This window comes from Balaenoptera musculus, chromosome 2 (assembly GCF_009873245.2).
Source record: "Balaenoptera musculus isolate JJ_BM4_2016_0621 chromosome 2, mBalMus1.pri.v3, whole genome shotgun sequence".
NCBI classification, from domain to species: domain Eukaryota; kingdom Metazoa; phylum Chordata; class Mammalia; order Artiodactyla; family Balaenopteridae; genus Balaenoptera; species Balaenoptera musculus.
The window spans coordinates 157,567,438-157,589,308 of record NC_045786.1 but is presented as its reverse complement, the minus strand read 5'-3'; positions in this window follow the sequence as shown (position 1 = coordinate 157,589,308).

Here is a 21,871-nt window from a genome sequence, read left to right as displayed (position 1 = left end):
CCCCAGTGCAGTAGAAATGAAGAATTACCCTTAAACCTCAAAAGTGATAAAGGGGAAAATAAGAGATAACTAAAATGTTTATAGACTTTAGAGTTAGAAAGAATTATACATCAAGACTTACCAGTTTTGTGTCCATAAGCACATTCCTAATCTCAGAGAGCCTCGGTTTCCAAATGAGAGATATTACATACTTTGCAGCATTATTGTTACTGAGTGTAAGCTCACACCACTTGCCACACAACAGGCCAATAAATCGAGAGATGAAGTGTTGGGGCAAGGCATATTGATTTTATTTGGAAAGCCAACAGACCGAGAAGATGGTGAACTAGTGCCCCAAAGAACCATCTTACTAGAGTTAGAATTCAGGCTTCTTTTATACTAAAAGCGGAGTAGGTGTGGTTGGTTGTAATCTTCTTGGTGCAGGAATCTGTTGTTCTTGCAGCTGTCCGTGTAGGTCTGGTCACAATATTCCTATAAACCTCCAAGAAGGCAATTGCTATTTTCTGTTCTGCAAATTTTTATCTTTATATGAATAGAAAAGTGTGTACCTTTAAAGGATAGAGCCTTGAGAATGGGCTATCCTGTGTATTTCAGGCTACAGGCAACATGCTTCTACAAAGGTGCAGAGCCAGCATGACCAGACACAGGCAACAGAGCAAAAGGTTAGAGCTAAAGGGGTAGATCCAATATGGAGTCAGGTTTTTTCTTCTCTGTTACATTATTGTTCACATATAAAATATATTCAGTTAATGGTCATTTTTCTTTCCTTTTGTTCCTATTTTATCTAGAAGGTGGGAAGCTTATATAACTATCATACCAAGAATAGCAAAGACTAAAATTAAAAATAAACTTTCATAAAAAATGATAGCTCTTAAAAAATGGTCAGTCCCTATTTCTTTTTTTTTTTTTTTTTTTTTTTTTTTTTTTTTTTATTCACACACACACACACTGTATTTTATTTTTACAAGACATAAATAGACTGACACCAAGCATTGTACATGGATGACCACAACAAAAGCAACAATGATTGCAATTACCAAACATGAAACACACTCATACTATGTCATAATATTGACATTCAGTCCAGTAATCCTCCACTGTAACAGCTCCTTTACTTTGCAGTGAAAATTGATTTGTATTTCTTTTACTTTTGTTTCTAAATTTTGCAAATGTTCTTTTTCCATACGCAGCTTAACAAGCGACTCAAATGCAGTTTACTTTTCCCCACCTCTCTTTGTCTTTCTGGTCACCTAATCTCCATCACATCAAGTATGACTTTCTCTCCAGACAGGCTAACATTGCCAACATCCCAATATTACCCTGATTCTCTCTTGTGAATCCTTGCAAGGGTGTGCCTGGGCCAATAGATGGCAGTCACCCCTGAAAGGCACAGGTGAGAAATGAGGTTCAATGTTACAGGTCAGAGGCTGTGCTGTCAGGAGGAACAGGCCTTTGCTGGCACCATAGGCACACTGCAATCAGTTCTAGAAATGCCATGGGTGCCATTTTCTTCTGTTAAGGACTACTAACTTTTATTTCAAATTCTAGCCTTAATAAAATGCAGTTAAAAGTGAAGAGTAACCCTGAAAGAAGTGTTTTGGGTGGCATTTTTGGTCTTATAATGTACTCTGGATCACATGCGGTCAATCACTGTTTAAACCTAGCTGCCTGCCGATCTCAAAGGAATGACTTCATTGTTCAAGTTCTTTTTCTACTTCTACTGACTGGGCTGTTCTAGGAAGGTGCAGGTAAAGATGCAAGTAGGTGTCTCTTCTGAGCATTGTGCTAAGCACTGTGAATAAATCCAGCCACCCTCGGGGGCTGCCTGAAAAAGGAGTGACAGAGAGTATAAATAAAGAGTTATAATGTGTTTGGTATTATATTTGAGATGTGGGGTGACAGGAAAAGCCTCACTCACTATACAGATTTTGAGAACCTCCTTAAAGAGTGATTAGAGGTTTTCCATCTTAAGAAAGCAGGTGGCGGGCTTCCCTGGTGGCGCAGTGGTTGAGAGTCTGCCTGCCAAGGCAGGGGACACGGGTTCAAGCCCTGGTTTGGGAAGATCCCACATGCCGTGGAGCAACTAAGCCCGTGAGCCACAATTACTGAGCCTGCGTGTCTGGAGCCTGTGCTCCGCAACAAGAGAGGCCGCGATAGTGAGAGGCCCACGCACCGCGATGAAGAGTGGCCCCCACTTGCTGCAACTAGAGAAAGCCCTCGCACAGAAACGAAGACCCAACACAACCAAAAATAAATAAATAAATAAGCCTACACCTTTAAAAAAAAAAAAAGAAAGAAAGAAAGCGGGTGGCATATAGCTGAAGAAAAAAATATGTGTATGAATTAAACAGAAATAAATGGAAGATTTGGAGAGGTGGAATGAGTCAGCTGTCACTGCAGTAGAGAATGAAAATATGTCGAGTGGAGTAGGGAGTGAGAGACAGAATATGATGGTGGAAAGGATTCTTAATGAAGAACAGTTTACAACCTGCTGTGGAATGTGTGTATTTCCAGTAGAAAAAAATAAAGTATGGGAGTAATGAGAACGTGCTTTGTAACATAAAGGAAAACTTTCACAGCAATGTGGAAGATTGATGATATTAGAAGCAGGGAGACCAGGCATGAGCGTTTGTAGTAGTCTAAGAGTGAGGTGATAAAGGTTTAGACGAGGGATTCTCAACTGGGAGAGATTCTCTATCCTCCCCCCCGCACCCCGCCCAGTTCACACACACACACACACACGACATCTGGCAATGTCTGGAGATATTTTTGCTTGTCACAACTCGAAGGTTGATACCAGCATCTGGAGAGCAGGGGCCAGGGGTGCTGCTAAACATTCTGCAATGCACAAGAAAGCTCCTCGTGACAAAATTATCTAGTCCAAAATGTCAATAGTGCCAAGGTTGAGAAACTCTGGTCCAGACAAAGGCTATGACATTAAAGACTGACTTTGAGGAACAATTCTCAAGAAATGTCAGGATTGATACAGAATGTAAGAAAAAGGAATGAATCATGGACCTCTAAGAATTTGTCAATATATATATACTTAGATACACTTAACAAATACGATTACTTTGAATATAATAAAATAGGATGATATTATACTCTCTGGTTGGGGTTTACAATGATCTGTTACCCAGAAGAGACTGAGGTTAGAAATAGATTTTTGAGTCACTGGCTTTTAAGTTATAACTGAAATCATGGAATAAATGAGATTATTGCAGAAGAGTGTGTAGGGTTTGTAATCAGAGATGTGCATCAGAATCATCTGGCCTCCCTCTGGGATATTCTAACTTGGTAGAATTATTATTATTCTAATTTGGTAGACTGAAATTAGGTCCTAAGAATATGTTCTCTAAAAGAATAAGCAATACACTTTTTACTGCTCTCTGGGTGGAGGGAAGAAATAGTCCAGAGGGTGCAAGGATTTAAAATAGTCTTCTGTCAGGATATCTAGTTTTGTGGAATTCAGTTTGGATCCATGAAAAAATTTTACATAATTACAAAAAAAATTAAATAAAATAACATTTCCTAGAAATCTAAAGCAAATTAAATAATAAGTCCATATATATTTTGAGTTGGTGGCATAACAGAGAATCTATACCAAGTGACTTTAAAATATAGTAATGTAACCAATATGCTATGAACTGAATTGTGCTCCTCCTTCCCCCCCTCAGCAGCCGGAGATTCCTATGTTAAACCTCTAATTCCCAATGTGATGGTATTTGGAGATGCGGCCTTTGGGAGATCATTAGGTTTAGATAAGGTCACAAGCATGAGCATAGGCTCCTCATGGTAGGATTAGTGCCTTTAAAAGAAGGGGAAGAGACAACAGAACTGTCTCTCTCTCTCTGCCATGTAAAGACCCACTGAGAAGGTGATTGTCTACAAGTCAGGAAGAGGGCTCTCACCAGGAATCGAATTGGCCTGCACTTTAGCCTTGGACTTCTTAGTTTCCAGAATTGTGAGAAGATAAACTTCTGTCATTTAAGCCTCCTAGCCTTTGTTATTTTGTTATAACCACTTGAGCTGAGTAAGACACATATGTGCCTAATAGGATTGCTGTTTTTAGTGCTGTTATCAGTGCAGGTAGGGCCGCTAGTGCTATTCTGAGACTGTTGTATGTGCCTTTTGAGCTAATGTAAATGCATGATTACTCTTATGTCTTTCAGAATGGGGATTTGGAATGTAAAAAAATGAGATACAAATACGTGATTTATGTGGTTAAGTAAACTGTATCAGTCATAATGTATTTATCTTTTAAAAAATTGCATACCTTCTAACTCCGACTATTGAAAATACATTAAATCCCAGCAGCAATTAGCAATACCAGCCCCAGATTATAGGTTCTTAATACCATTTTCCAGGAAAAGGAACAAAGACCCCTCCTGCAGAAATGGCTGAGTTCAAGCTTGTTTCTTGGTTCCTTTTTTAAAAAGATAAATACAAAACGAAATACAACACCTCAGTTGTCTGCATGGAAGGATGCTAGGGCATTAATTCATTATTTTGGAAAGGTGAGAAAGGAACATGACCCTTAATCAAGCATCTAGCCTTACCCTTTCCATGTATGTTTTTTACCCAAGAGAAGGAAATTAGTTAGATGAAGGAGATTCTTTTAAGATAAATAGTGCAGCTAATAAATGAAGAAGGAATGTTAGAATATCAACATTTGGCAACTCCTATTGGCATAATGAATTGAGGTAATAATCATTAGTCACTGCTAACATCACAGAACAGAGACCACCGAACATGGCATGTCTTCTGCCTTTCAAGAAGTTTAAACCTAAAACCAGTGGAGCATCTAGATTTATTTCCAGAAAATACAGGCAACAGAGTAGAATAAGTGTAAAATAGCACCTCAGGGAGACAATCGGAGATGTCCAGATGGTGAGAAACAGGAGAAACAACCCAGTTCTTCAAGGAATAAACAGTATGGAAGAAAGAGAGACAGAGGCAGAGACAGAGGGAGAGAAAGAAAAAGAGATATAAGGAAAGGGTGTGGGGAGGGATATTTTAAAAGACACTTAAGAGATATATATCAACCACCAGCTGGGATCCATAACCCTATTCTAATTCTGGTACAGTCAAACAAGCTTTAAAATAATAGTTTAGGAAATAATATGGTTGATTTTAAGATTGACAGAATATTAAATGATATCAAGGAATTAATGTTAAGTGTGATAATGGTATGTAATTATATCTCCAAATATTTCTTTTCTAAAATATTTACTGATATATTTTTGGATGAAATGATGAAGTATCTGAGATTTACTTCAAATGAATTTGGGAGATTATAAACTGAAACAAGTTTGGCTATGAATTGAAAATTACTGAAACAGAGTGATGGGGAGGATGAGGGGGCTGATTCTACTGTTCTCTACATTTTTTTATATTTTTGAAACTTTTCACAATCATAAAGTTTTTTAAAGCTTCTCAAGTGATTACGTTTAAGGCAGATGATTACTGTGTAGAGTAAGAATAAAAAGAAACAAGGTAAGAATCCTAAAACCAGGAACATGGATTTGAAGAATTTGCTTTAGGGGAGTTAACATCAATAGCTGATTCTCAGGGAGAAAAAGCAGCATGATCTTTGATGCAATTCTAGGGGACTCTGGGGGAAGCCCTGAAAAGACAGCGCTCCAGTCTCTGCACTCTCCCAGAGTTAGAAATGGGCTCATCCATCGGATTTTGTTACATACGCATCTGATCATTAAAGAAATTACTCTGTGTGTGTATATACGTGGAGGCATGAGAACACGCATATATATATGCACATACATGCACATTGGTAACGAATTATATTGTTTTATTTGATTGATTCTATTAGGGTTCTTATAGGTCTCCCAAGGCTTTGTTAATATATTTTTTAAACCCTCTTATATATCTCTTCACTGCCCTTCAGGAATCCCACTAATTTATACAGTACTACATACTTAATAACTGCTCCAAATAAACTTGACGGATTAAGTTAAATTGGATTGGATTGGAGATAAACAAGGATCCATATGAAAGGAAAGAACATGGACCCCGCATCTGGGATTAGAGGAAAATGGAAAGATCCATGTGTCGTCCAGAAACTTTTAAAATGTTGCAAAGCCTCAATCCAGCCTCCTCTTTCCTTCACTCTATTCAAGTCTCCAAAATAATTTTATAGAGGCTAAACATTGTTGAACATTATCACAAAGGGTAACCTTAATGAGAAAAGACTTCACAACAGAACAATCAGCCAGGCTTGTGTGGAAGGGAAGGGGTGTGTGTAGAATGTGTTGCCGGCGTTTTAATCCCTAAAGGCACGTAGATCTGCCTCCGTCACTATTTAGGACCAACTAATAATACTTTTAGTTCCGACCCCCCAAAGTCACCTTACCTCACTCCCACCCATGATATATCTGGTGTTTCCTTATGATCACAAGACCTACTAATGCCCTGGCCATGAGAAATATTTTTCCATATCTTAGGTGCAGCTGTTCCCAGACACATGAAGAGTTTATTGTGATTTGCTATTATTACCCTAATGATAGCAATGGGAAAACCATTGTGGGTAATATGTGGTTGTTTAGAAAAGAGACCATGACTAAGATTATATCTGGACATTTAAAAGAGCCACTGTCTACATACACACATATATATGCTATAAGACCCTTTCATGAGTTAGGCTTCCCTAATGGTCTCTGTGAATCACTGCCCAGTGTGTCTGACACCTCCAGTTTCTAAGGACAGCACACAGATCAAGTCTGGGTAAAAAGGGCCAAAGGGCAGAAGCAGCAAGGTGATTTGTCACCTGGTGAGGGAATCTTCTCACCAGTCCAGTTTACAACTTACTTTTTTTTGTTAACCTCTAGGACAGGGGTCCCAAACCCCCGTTACCGGTCCATGGCCTGTTAGGAACCTGGCCGCACCGCACGGCAGGAGGCGAGCGAAGCTTCATCTGTATTTACAGCCGCTCCCCATCACTCGCATTACCGCCTGAGCTCCACCTCCTATCAGATCAGTGGCAGCATTAGATTCTCATAGGAGCACAAACCCTACTGTGAACTGCACATGCGAGGGATCTAGGTTGCGCGCTCCTTATGAGAATCTAATGCCTGATGATCAGAGGTGGAGCTGAGGCGGTGATGCTAGTGCTGGGGAGTGGCTGCAAATACAGATTATCATTAGCAGAGAGGTTTGTCTGCACAGAGACCATAATAAATCAATGCACTTGAATCATCCCGAAACCATTCCCCCCTCCCCTGGTCCGTGGAAAAATTGTCTTCCACTAAACTGGTCCCTGGTGCCAAAAAGATTGGGGACCATTGCTCTAGGGAACATCATCAATGTAGGGATAATTATGCAATAAGTCAGTTTCACGTCTGAGCCTCAGTTTCCAAACTGGTCAAATACAGTGTAATTGCTGATCAACTCCAGATGACCGTGAAACATTTTAAGAATTGCGTGAAGTAACTCTACATTGAACAATATGGCAGAGCTAGCCAGAAAAGAAAAACATAAAATGCTGCCAGTTGATTCTGCTTGCCTATTTTTCAATTCCTCACGCAGGCCTCTCTGAACCCCATTGTGTAATAAATATTTATAGCATCAGGCTTTTCATTGTGCACATTATCATACGTGTGTGCCCACAATTGAACAATTCTAAGTCAGGAAGTAAAGCCCTATTCCCTCCGAAACAGATGACAACTTGTCCATTGCATACATTTATGCTTTTCAGGACCCAAGAGTCTATTTAAACACATGTTGAATACTGGATGCCTCAATAGAGATGTCTTGAATTACCTCAGAATAATTGAGCCATTCAAGAACTCTAGATTGTTCCACATGGCATTGAAGTCTGTGGTAATACAGTCCCCTCATGTGATGGGGACATCACGTGACTTGGGACAAATGGTTTATAAAGCCCAGAATGGTTAAGAGTTGTCAGGGTCTGAATGTGCCTATTGTATTTCAATAATTGCCACTTAGTATTTGATTTAAAGGAAGCTTAGAAGTAAAGAATGTTTCTATAGACATGGCTGTTATGCTAATTTTTACTATACCCTTCTCTGTCTTCCCAAACTGCATTTAGAAACCTCTGTTTTCTATTATAGAACCACTTTCACTCTCCCTGCTTTCCCAAATCTCTCAGTGGCCTCATTAAAGACAACTACTATAAATTATAGGGTCTCTGGTTAACCAAGTTGGCCTGTCCCAGTCTAAGGATGCAAATTCCATTGTACATACTGGACAAAATTTATGCCTGTCTTCCAAACTTGTTAGGCTATCCAATCTTTACAGAAGACAGTTTCTTGGTGAAATTTGTTAACTACTTCCAATTATGTGTCTCTTGGAGGGAGTATATGTATGCACATTTGAAACTCCTTGCTGTATTCTCTAAGGTTTGAGCTAGGAAAAGGTGCTTCATTGCTTTTGTAAAAAAAAACCCATTGATAATAATAAAGTCAGAGAGTCTGAAAGGAGCTAGTTTCATCACATTTAGCTCTCCAAGTTATACAACCCTCTGCAGGTAATGGTAGTGGAAAATAATCATTAGAGACATCCTATGGGAACAGAAATTCCAAAGCAGGAGCTAATTAGCCATCATTAGAGTATTACCTATTTTTCTGTTGCTAACTCTATCTTGGATAGATTCCAAAACTTAAAGATCCAGGATCAAAATTTATTCTCTTATTAATATTTACAGTGATTTTTAATCCATACAACAGTTAGAAGTTAACTGCCTTCTTCCCTGATTATAAAGCCATATTGCTCTGTGTGTGTGTGTGTGTGTGTAATTGAAAGAAGGAAAAGGAGAAATTTTTTAAAAAAATCTGTCTCTGTAATCCCATACCAAGCACTTTTTGAGCTTCTTAACTCCAAGTTAAATCTTCTATTCTTTGTTTTCTCGTTGTAACTGGGACCAGCAGCCAAAGGCGATAAAAATCTATAAGATAAATTATTCTGGTTTCCAGTGAGATTGTGGATACTACAAAAATTACAAGAGAGATAGGTTCTATAGACCCCATGTTCTGAAGAATACCAAAGCATTAGGGCTTTCTCAGATTTTCAAGTCCCTAGATCATTATATGAACTCCTATAAAATCATTTTAAATTCTTGGAAAAGCAATATTGAAGGTGGTTAATAATTAAGAATGTAGTCAATAGCTTTAACTGGAGTGATTCAAGCATTTAATAAACCAACGTACAGCCTAAGCTAGCTCATTAGCAGAAAGAAAAACTAAAAACTGAAGAAAAAAGTGAGATCAACACTTGCGTTTTTTCATTTGTTTGCTGTAGCATTCAGAAGTGGCTTCAAGAATAGCTAACGTAGACAGCTGTCTTTGAATATAATTTGAGGAGAACTTGGAAGGCAACATGGCCTCAAAATAGCTGTACTATGGACTTACAACTTATGCCTAAAATTCTGGGGTTGGAGAGAAGAAAGTACCATACAGCAAATGCCCCTGGAAGTGGTAGTCTGTGACATTTCTTCCAGGTGAATTAGTTTACTAAATCCTATTCAAGGCAATTTTAATTTTGGAATGAGTGAAAATATTTTGAACACATAAACATTAGTTGAAAAAAGAGAGATCCAGAAGCTGTGGTGATTGGTAGCTGACAAAAGTTAAAGGATAAATTTGATTAGGATATTTAGAAACCATGAATACTGAAAAGATTAATGCACCTCTGTCATATATAATTCAGAATGAAAAATATAACTATTAAATAAATTTAGTAAATTCCAAAGGCCAAAAATATTCTGTTTTCTCTTTTGAGTGAATTCATCGATCCTACTACATTGTGTCTTCTGCGCTTGCTTTGCCTGCCTATTGGATATTCCACAACATATTGAAAGAGTGTTTTGATGGATGAATGGGTGAACTGTACTAAAAAGGGTTATGGATAAGTTCTACATATCTTCTACTTTAAGATTTACCAACTTACTGATTTCAGATAAAACAAAAGAGTACCCTTCTATAGGCTCTATTGCCTAGTGAAAAAGAGATGAAAATCTTATAAAAAATACTGTACAAAAAAAGAGAAAAGGCAGTTTTTCCTCTGTTCCTGATGTAAGAGGAATTGAACTAAATCCTCAGCCTCAGTTTCCCCATCATTGTTTATTATGTATATGACCTTCCTTGGGTCCTGCCTGGTGGGGATGTTAGGTAACCATGGGTGTGTACCAATGAGGGCAGGAACAGCTTGACTTGTGAGCAACCCTGGTAAACCACTGGTGCAGCCTTATACCGCTTCTGAACCAAGAATGACAAAACTTGCCTAAGCATCCGAATCTCCCAAAGGCCTTGACTGTAGATCTATTGAATCAGAATCACCTGGACAGGAGTTCTGGTCTTATTGTCTTTAATAAATTCCTCAGAGGAATCTCTGGCTTTTAGCTTGGCATTTTTCTGTGGCCTAACAGCTGGGAACCACTGTTTTTTATTCTGTTGTTTGTTATGGGCCTTTTATGTTTCTTGCCATAAATCATATTCCCAAGAGCACGTTCAGCAACTTTTGGACTCTATGCTTTCATTTCTTTTAAATTCTCATTTTCTTCGATGGCCTTTGCCTGTTGTAGGGATCTAATTCCCAACCCACATACATTTTCCAGTGTTCTCAAGCATATTTTATAACAGATACTCGATATGTGTTAGTTCAGAGGAGTTGAATCTCCCCTTCCCTCCATAGCCCCGTGAACGTCTCCCTGGTTAAACAACACAGCCCGCAAGGTTTCTGGTCCCAAGTTTTAAACAGAAGATCAAATATTATGTCAGAAAAAGGTAAGCTAGTCACACCTATTTAGGAGATTCATAGCTAAACCATAAAATTAAAGCTTTGAGTGAGGACATCTAGTCTCCCGTTCAGGCTTTTATATTGATTTGTTGAACAACTCAAATAATTTAATCCTCCCGAATCTGTTTCTTCATTTGCCACTTGAGAGTTTGATTAGCTGCCTTATCTACATCTAAGGGTGCCTGAGGGTCAAATTAGTAGAAAATGCTACAAGATTGTAAGATATTATTATTACTAGTCCAAGAAACAACTTCTATGACTTACTCTTTTTAACCTCAAGTTCAAAAATTTTATAGGTCTGCCACCTTCCAAATTTCAGTGATTCTTCTCATGGGTGGAGATTGAGAAAAACCTGGTGTCTTTGAGAATGTTTTCACCTTGAAATCTAGTTCATGGAAAGGAAAGAAAGCACAATTTCTACTTTTTTTCCTTCATTGTATGTTTCCTAAAGCCGTTATAACAAATGACCACAAACTGGGTGGCTTAAAACGACAGAAATTTATTCTCTCCCTTTTCTGGAGGCCAGAATCTGAAATCCATGTGTCAACCAGGCCGGGCTCCCACCAACATCTCTAGGGTAGAATTGTTCCCTTCCTCTTCTAGCCTGTGGTGCTCACAGCAATCCTTGATGTTCCTCAGTTTGTGGAAGCCTAACTCTAGTCTCTGTCTTCAGCTTCGCACGGCCATCTTTCCTCTGTATGATCTGTGCCAGAATTTCCCTCCTTTTTTTAAATCAGAAATTGAATGTCAATTTTATTTTATTTTATTTTTTTTTTTTTTAATTAGAGTATAGTTGCTTTACAACAGCAGTCCCCAACCTTTTTGGCACCAGGGACCAGTTTCGTGGAAGACAATTTTTCCACAGATGGTAGGGGGAGGGGGGAATGGTTCAGGCAGTAATGCAAGTGATGGGGGGGATGGTTCAGATGGTAATGTGAAAGATGGGGAGTGGCAGATGAAGCTTCGCTCGCTCGCCCACCCGCTGCTCACCTCCTGCTGTGTGACCCTATTCCTAACAGGCCACGGACAGTTACCAGTTGGTGTCCGGGGGTTGGGGACCCCTGCTTTACAATGTTGTGTTAGTTTCTGCTGTACGACGAAATGAATCAGCTACATGTATACATATATCTCCTCCCTCTTGGACCTCCCTCCCAACCCCCCACCCCCATCCCACCCATCTAGGTCATCACAGAACACCGAGCTGAACTCTCTGCACTTCTCAGCAGGTTCCCACTAGCTATCTATTTTACACATGGTAGTGTATGTATGTCAATCCTAATCTCCCATAAAGATGACAGTCATTGCATTAGGGCCCACTTTAATCCAGTATAAACTCATCTTCACTTGATTATATCAGCAAAAAATTATTTCCAAATTAAGGTCACATTCACAGATTGTTGAGTGGACATGATTTGGGGAAGCTACTGTTTAACTTAATACACTCTTATAGATTGTTGTTTTCTCCTTTTTTCTTAAGACTACTTTCTGTTTGACTATTTCAAGACAAACTTTCAATTTCATTTTAGAAATATAAAAATTAGAAAGTATCCCACCTCTTTTAACATCTTATTGTAGAAATAAATTGAATCTTCGGAGGATATTGGAATTCGGGGGTTTAAATCTTTGGAGAAACAGCTCAGTTTAACTGTTAGTTAGAAGATGAAAAGAAAAGTTGTGGGAATACAGAGAGAAGCAAGTCAAAATGTAACTCAGGATCCTTAGGCCCATGAAGCCTAGGGGATATTTTCTAGCTATGTTAAAATATTTGAATAAAGATTATGAGTCAAACAATTTCAAAGTTATCTGGTGAATGTCATACATATGGACGGTGAAGCTAAGTCCACTCATCTGGAAATAAATCTACTTCTCAATAACATAGTTTTTATAATACAAATAGAGCTAAATAATTACCTTGAGTTCAATATTTTGTTTATAAGTGGAACCAAAGTCCTGGCTTCTGGGAGAAAACCAATGAAATGTACAGGCTATGGATGTAGAACTTAATGCTTAAACATCACAGCGTCTTATAATGCACTGTTAACTTGGTGGATCATAAGCAGTTAAACTTGGTCACTAAAATGAGTCTTAATCTATCATGCTTTTCTCTCTTGTCTTACTCATCAGGAAGTTCAGAACTAAATTTAACTGTGCTAAGACTGATCTATTTAAGTGACAATATAATAACAGAGTCTACTGGTGTGTTGGAGTTCTAATCCATAATTTTTCAATCCTAGAGTTTGTGTAATCCTAGAGTTTTAAGAAATGCATAGCATATGTTTTATCTATTTTATTGTCAAATATACCATAACAGGTAAATTAAGTTGGTGGTAGAAAGTATTAAGTTGATGAACTTTGTGAAACTGATTGTGTTTAACAGTTTTTGTCTACAGCAAAGACAATTTCATATGTTTCAAACCAATATAAGTAAATAAATAAACAACAAGAAAAGAATAGCCATTGGCGGACATTTACTGCAAACAAGTTTGCCACAATTTTGCCTTTCCTGATGGGGTTACTAGAGTGTCATATGTGGGAAATGCATTCAACATTAATTCATTCATTAAACACATGTTTATTGAACATGTTTAGTTTGCTGAATGCCATGAGATTGGCAATACAACAGACATTTATTCTCTCCTGTAACTTGCAACCCAATTGGAGTGAAAATCATGGAACCAAAGAAATGTTTTTAATGTTCAAACCATATTTATTAAACTCTCAGAATGTTTCAAGTTCTATAATAGGCACTGAGAGGCAATAGTAAGCAAAACATGAAAGATGATCTCTGTCCTGGCATTCTGGTCACTTATACTGAGCTTAATTATATAAACTCAAAGTTTAACTACAGTGATCAACACTTTGCAAATGCAGAGAACTAAGGGAACTTCAAATAGAGAACATCTAATCTCATTTTCTGGACTTTAGCAAGCTGAAGTTTGAGTCAGAATGAACTAAATTAAGATATACGAGTAGGGTATTGTGGATGAGAGATTTCTGTCCAGGGAATGTACTTGTATAAGTTATCATCTTGGGCCTCAGTTTCCTCATTTGAAATATAGGAACATAATGCATTCTCTACTCCATAGAAGGAGTATTTTGATCCTACAAAACAATGTAAAAGAAATTTGACAAAGAAGAGAACACTGTAAAAAGGTAAGTTATTATTAAATTTTCGATTAATTTTTGACAGCCTATCTTTCCAAAATGTGGGAGAAAATAAGACTGAATACTGTCCCCATGTTCAGAGAAAAAGACATTATTGTCTTCCTTCCCATTATGTAACTTCAAAGGTTTTAAATCTGAGCATCTTGAATAGAACTCTACACCCTGTGGGTGCTAAATAATTACTTGTCAACTGACCTGTTATTAAATGTTACTTTTAATCAACTTGCAGAGAGAATTTAAAGTTGGCTACAGAAGGACAGGCTTGATAACCTAATGGATCTTAAAATGCCTCAGAGTGTCCTGTACTGCATTTGAATTCATGAGCTATAGAAGCTTAATTTCTTTAGAGAGAAACTAGTACTCAATGAGCTTTTTCTACAATAAAGAATTTTGAGGGTTTCCCTGGTGGTGCAGTGGTTGAGAATCTGCCTGCTAATGCAGGGGACACGGATTCGAGCCCTGGCCTGGGAAGATCCCACGTGCCGTGGAGCAACTGGGCCCGTGAGCCACAACTGCTGAGCCTGCGCGTCTGGAGCCTGTGCCCTGCAACGGGAGGGGCCGTGATAGTGAGAGGCCCGCGCACCGCGATGAAGAGTGGCCCCCGCTTGCCGCAACTAGAGAAAGCCCTCGCACAGAAACGAAGACCCAACACAGCTAAAAATAAAAATAAATAAATAAATAGAGTAGCTATTAATTAAAAAAAAAAAAAAAAAAAGAATTTTGAAAAAAAGATCTTCTAAGGGAAACATTATTCCTTTCACAGGATGACCTTTCCTTCAAACACCTCTGGTTGGTAGAACTTCATAAGTTTTAAGGGGAAAATGAATTCTGTAGAACAGTATCTGTGTTACCTTTCTCAAACAAAAGAAAGGAAAGAGATAATTTGAAAAAGTACTCCAAGAAAAAGGGTCTCTGTCTACACGCAGAACATTTGTTCTGACCAACCCATAGGAGACCTCCTTTCCATTTTACAATGGCCATCTGACCACCAGACCCTCCAAGAAACTGGGATGGCAGCTCATAGGACTATTTTGAAGAGCTGAGGTGAGGCAGGTGGTGTAGTATTTGTTCTGAATATACTTAAATTTCTTCCTTAAAGGCAGAGCAATGGTCTTTAGCCTTTGGCTGATAGGGTCTCTTGGGTTTGGCTTTTAAAAACTCAGTGATCAAGTAAAATTTGGAACAATTCATCAACTGTTTCAGACGCTTGCTTTTCTTGGTATCAAACTCTGGATGACTTGCAAACTTCTAGGAGTCTGTGATTTTTTAGATTCTGGTAGTTTTCAAGCATCAGACACAGATATCTACAGATTTCAAATATCTTGTCATTGAGATCATGCCCTTTGGAATTGGACAGAGATAGATATAATACATGAATAACCATCTATCAGCAATGAGACTTGACTTAAATTCTCTTAAGGCTCAGTTTCCTCATCTGAGAAGTGATAAAGTACTTTATACATATTAGCTGTCATTCTCAGCTTCTTCTGAGTTATAATAAGAACAAGTATGTAGTGTGGCTTACTCAGAGCTGACACAGCATTCCAAAAAATACTAGTCCCCTTTCCTAAAGATTTTTTTTGAGGTAAGTAATAACAATTACAGACATTTTTCTATTATCCAGTTTAGTTACAAAATTGCATATTTAAGTTTATTAAATGATTCCATATACTTAAACAAAGATTATCCATTATTATTTACATAAATACAAGTTCTACTGAATGTAACTTTTATGTTATCACAACAATTCAAAAGAAATGCAGTACCCTAAAATTCCTCAGGATCAACATTGTGAATATTATGTATATTCCTATACTGATATACAGAATGGACATTAAGAGAGTCTTTACTAATAGAATACTACCTGACAAAACAGCCATTATAATAAAGCAGCCAGGGTAAGATTATAGAGCTGAAAAAATACAGACATTGTAAATCTAATGTCTCATTTTAGTGATGGAACAATGACTACATATTCACTCATCTGTATGGGTGTGTGTATGAGTGTGTATGTGTGTACACACACACTCACATACACTATATATATATTTACTTATTTGTAATTTATATATATATATATATATATATATATATATATATATTTGCAATTTAACTTCTCTATCTGCTTGCACATTATAGGACATAATATTTCATATCATGTAAGATATAATATATTGTATATATGGCAATTTGGAAAGTATAAGATAATATTGTCAATCTCATTTGCTCATCTGTGTTCTGGGGATTGACATTAATAGTAGCCTGTTTCCTGGCTATACTCTGCTTAACTGTAAGCTCCAAGAGGGCATGGTTGTAATTATATGTTCTATTAGTTTTCTATTGCTGCAGAACAAATAACCACAAACTTAGTGGTTTTAAACAACATTCATTAATTATCTCATAGTTTCTGTAGGTCCTAAGCCCAGGCAGGGCTTAACTGAGTTCTTGCCTTCTCTGTGTCTGCAAATGAGCTTTTCTCTTGGCATGTGCTTCCCTGGTGTCTCTCACAGTGTCCAAATTTCCTCTGCTTATGACACCAGTCATCCTGGACTAAAGCTCACCCTAACAGCCTCATTTTAACTTTATTACCCCTTTAAAGGCCATATCCCCAAATACAGCCATGTTCCGAAGTGCTGGGAGTTAAGGCTTTAACATATGAATTTCGGTAGAGACAAAATTCAGCCCATAACAAGATCTTGCATGACTGAAATCAAAGTGTCAACTGGTGCCATTCACTCATCTGAGGTCTGAGGGTCTTCCTCAGGTTCATTGGCAGAAGGAACTGGAATTGAGATGGGTGCTGCCTGTTATGTCTGAATAACAACAAGAAGGCCCATGTAGCTGGAGGGGGCTGATTGCTCAAGAGACAGTATTGCTCAGTCCATGAGACAATAGATCCTGCGGACAGACTGCCAGTGCCTCTGTCAACCATTCATTTGTAGTATGACCTCAAGAAACTTTCTTTTTTTTTTTTTTTTTTTTTAACCTTACAACACTTCTTAATTTTATTTATTTATTTATTTTTGCTGTGTTGGGTCTTCGTTTCTGTGCGAGGGCTTTCTCTAATTGTGGCAAGCAGGGGCCTCTCTTCATCGCGGTGCGCGGGCCTCTCACTTTCGCGGCCTCTCTTGCTGTGGAGCACAGGCTCCAGATGCGCAGGCTCAGTAATTGTGGCTCACGGGCCCAGTTGCTCCGCGGCACATGGGATCTTCCCAGACGAGGGCTCGAACCCGTGTCCCCTGCATTGGCAGGCAGATTCTCAACCGCTGCGCCACCAGGGAAGCCCCAAGAAACTTTCTTAATTGCTCTGTGACTCAATTTCTTCATCTATAAAATAGGTTAATAATTGTACCCACCCGATTAGGTTGTTATGAAACTTAATGAGTTAGTGTTTGTAACTGCTTGGCACTTGTATTATTAGGGTTCTCCAGAGAAACAGGACCAATAGGATAAATATAGATGTATATAAGAGGAAATGTATTATAGGAATTGATTCATGTGGTTATGGAGCCTAAGAAGTCCCACAGTCTGCTGTGTACAAGCTGAAGAACCAGAAAAGCTGGTGGCATAATTCAGTCTGAGTCTGAAGACCTGAAAACCAGAGGATCACTAGTGTAAGCCCCAGAGTTCAATGGTCTGGGAATACCAATGTCCAAGGGCAGGAAAAGGTGGACTTTCCAGCTCAAGAAGAGAAAATTCACCTTTTTTTCCCTCTTTTGTTGTACTGGGGGTCTCAACAGACTAGAAGATGCCCACCTACACTGGTGAGGGCAGATCTTCTTTATTCAGTCTACTGAATCAAATCAAGAAACACCTCCACCAAGGTCCCTAGAAATACGTTTTACCAGCTGTCTGGGTATCCCTTATCCTGGTTAAGTTGACACATGAATGTAACCATCACAGCACTCATAAAAATAGAGAATAACAGAAGGGAAGTCAGAAGGGTAAAGAGCAGCCAATTTGTAGAACACTGACTGACTCTGATTCACTTGGGAAACCGTTACAGATTTTGAGTGGAGGACAATCTGACATACGTTTTAAGTGGGAGAAACATTTGTATTTTGTTTCACTCTCAACTAACGAACTATTTGGAAGGAATGCTTTGAAGTTCAGATCCAACTTGTCATCATTTATTTTATTTTATTGTTGTGGCTCTCAACACCCAATTGCAAAAATCTCTTGTGTTTAAAATAGCCTCAGGGTTAATTTTCCAAGGGCTAATTTATTCTCCACCATCTGTTATCCTACTAATCAGTAGTAGAGTACAACTCATATTTTCCCCGTTACTGCAACCAAATACAACTTATTATTTCCAAAGTTCCTGACCCCTAGTTCCCTCATCCATATTATAGGATACACATGTTTGTCCAGCTTATCTCACTGTGTTATTTGAGTCAGCTGAGAAAAAATATATATATATGAACTCACTGGATTTAGTAAAACTATAGAAACAAATGTTTGATAATCCATGGCTTTGTGCCAGCTTTTTAAGTATTAAAGCACTGGAGCTACTTACTTCTCTATTACATTTTAAAGTTGGTAAGACTCATTTGAACAGAAAAGTTCTGCTTATTATTTCACAGACACCTAGCTGAGTTATCACTTAAAGTATCATTATTAGAGACAGTCTACACTCCCTGGAATATTAAGGAGTCAGATTGGTCTAATCACAAGGGGCCCAAGGTATCCCTGTTACGCTTCATCTCCTGGACCATCTCCACCTCTGCCCACCTGGCTGTCTGTTCTTCCAGAACTAGCTTGCTGAAGTATCCACTCCTGTCTTTTCTGACTTTTATCCTTTTCCTGTATCAGAGAAGAATGAGGACAGTTTCCTATTTGTTCATTTATAAATCCATGCATTCTCTACATGTACTTTTGGAATTCCTAATTTGTGCCAAGTTTGTTTTTTTTCCCCTTCATTTCATGAGTTATTAGTTAATCTGAAGGTCAACATTCTGGATCTTGAGTACTTAAACCCGTACCTCAAGCACTGAGCGATAATACATCTCAATGATTGTAGAGCTGAATTTCATCTAAAGCAAAGGCAGACATCGCATTGGGGAATGTACATAGCGAGCCCTACAGCTGTAGACTGCCCCCAGTAAAACCACTGACCAAGGACTGATGCTCACTGACACGAGTTCACGTGTGTGTTTAGGGGTGAGGATGGCAGTAGGAATAGTGACAAATTCAATGTTTGGGTGATGGTTAGATAATACAGAGGCACATCAGGGCCTCTTAATCTTAAGATTAAGGATGAGGAATGAGAATACACTAAAATCACATTAATGTGCAGCACAGGAGAACAAATATCCTATTATATACTTTTAACTAAGCATTCTAGGACCTTTTTCCTTGACTACTCATTAAGAATTGGGCTATATTCTCTCACCAAAATGAACATACCTTCTTTTCAGTTACTAGTTTCCTACATGTCAGTCTTTTTTTCTCTTTGTCTCTCATCAAAGAGCAATGCAACTTTGGTTATAAACAGCAAGTGCTAGAAATTGCCAGCTGGATGCTCTACTTCCAGGCAATGACAATAAGAAGAGGCTGATGAACAACAGCTCATGTTGCTGATGAGATGCAATTAAAGGGGCAAATAAGGATAAGTGTTCCACTTGAGACACACACACACACACACACACACACCACCAAGCTGGTCAGATTTCACAAAGCTGCTCTATTTTCTTCCTTTCAATTGCCTAAAGATGCCAGGATTCCTGACATGCCCAACTGAATTTTCCCCAGATTAATTCCATCATTCTGAAAATAACCAAGTCTAAAATAATGATGATGTCAAACAGAGAAGTGGTTCTTAGCCTTGGGGATAAGGAGGCCAGCACCTCCCCAGAGTGGCATGGAGGTTTATTGGAATGATGTCTTGCCTGTAGCATTGCAGTGGGACCTGGAGACAGTATCCATGGGAATTAGTGCAGCTTCAACCCTTCCATCACATGGCATTTCTATATGGACTCATGAAATGACACAGATAATACATCTGTGCTCACATACAGTCACTCTGTTACTGTGTTATTGAAATTGTACTTCCAAAGTCTAATGTCTCCAAATTATTAAGTATCCCACTCTCAGTGAATTTAGGATTCTCTGTAGAATCACTCATGACCAGCTATCTTCAATTTTTCCTAAGTAATCAGTGATCCTTTTTTTGTTGTTGTTTTAACTTACCTTAGGTGGAAAATAATGATGCTTTCACTTACTGAGTCTGGAGAAGGCAAGGGGTTTACAGCACCAGTACCAGCGATGGGAAGGCAGTAAACAGAAGGCTTAGGACCACAAACCTGGAGTCAGTGAAGTCTGGGTTCAAATCCCAGCTCTGTCCTATAATGACAGTAACTCAGCCAAGCTACTTGAACTTGCTAAGCTTCAGTTTCCTCAACTATAAGAAAAGACACGGAGTGGGGGTGGGGGGAGGGTGGTGGTGGGATGAACTGGGAGACTGGGATTGACATGTATACACTAATATGTATAAAATAGGTAAATAACAAGAACCTCCTGTGTAAAAAATAAAAAAAATAAAATTCAAAAATAAAAGAAAAGACAAATAGAATTTCTAAATAAGAGGGTTCTTATCAGGAATTAATGAGGGAGAAAAAGCATGAAAAGCCATTGATTGGTATATAGTAAACACTCAGAAAAGTTATATGGTTTATAAATTCTTAAGCTAAAGAATTCCTAACCTACACAATTAACTGCTATTGTGAACTTGAATACGATTTTTATTTAATTCCTTATTAACAAATTAAAAACATAAAAAGTCAAAGCTAGGCTGAGCTTTTCTTCCTTTGTAGGATGTCATATTTTACTTTATAATTAATGCATTACTCAAGACTAATCATACCCTTGATTTTAACTCCAGTTTTGATGATGATGAAAGTTAGAGAATTTCAGCCCCCAGGCTGGAGAGGGTAAAATGGCTTATTACTTGGTAGAAGGAAGAAATAATAAGAACGTTATTTATAGGCATCAACCAATGATTGCATGATTTTGACTGGGAAATGGTTGATCAGGGAGCGATTTTTGAGATCTAATAGAATAGAAGCATATGAATTGTTGTAAGCATCCCGAGTTTGTCCCGGCTGTGAGCACCAACTCATTTTTAAAGTGTCTCTGCCTCAGCCTTCTGTTTTATTAAATAATTCTACTTTCCATTATTTACAAGGCATAGTTTATACCTGAAGCCTACTTTAAAACCATCATCACTCTGAGGGTTTTGCAGAGTAAGATAGTTTACAACGGTAGAGAAGCTGAGTAATTTCAAAGCCACAGTTCCCACTACAATGTAGATGTCAACATTACACCAAATACACCCATTAACTGAAAACTCTGCTTTGAAATCAGCCTGTTCGTGCTTGTGACTTCGTCTGCTTATGTGAATGTATTTGTATTCACTGCCAAATTATGCTTTGAGTTGGGGAACGCAGATGCCATAACGTAGGCTGGAAATACTATGTTTTGAAAAAAAGTTACATCCTGAATGTCTGCCTGCACCCTCTGTGTGTTTTATCCTCAATTGAAATGTTCATATAAAAGGAAAGATAATGATGTGATTCATTTACTGGCTGCAAGGAAAGAATGTGTGAGTTCGCAGAGCAGCTGCCCACCTTTGTTGGGCTTTGAATTCCTTCTAGTGGACTTGCACATTTCAGACAGGAGATACTTATAAGGCTCTTTGTTTTGTTAATTGCTGCCAGAAGAATATATAGGAAAACAGAACTGCTCGTTTTTGATTTGCTTGCCCCACCCGTGTCCCTGCCTACGGATCCCGAGAGGACCACTGAAAATGAGTGACCCTTTGGAAATGAGTGAACTGACCTCTCCTCTCCCCCAACACCCTCTCCTCAAAACATGAGAACAAAAGAATGCCTTTTCAAAGACTGAGTAAATTAAAACAAATATCCTTTATAACAAGAAT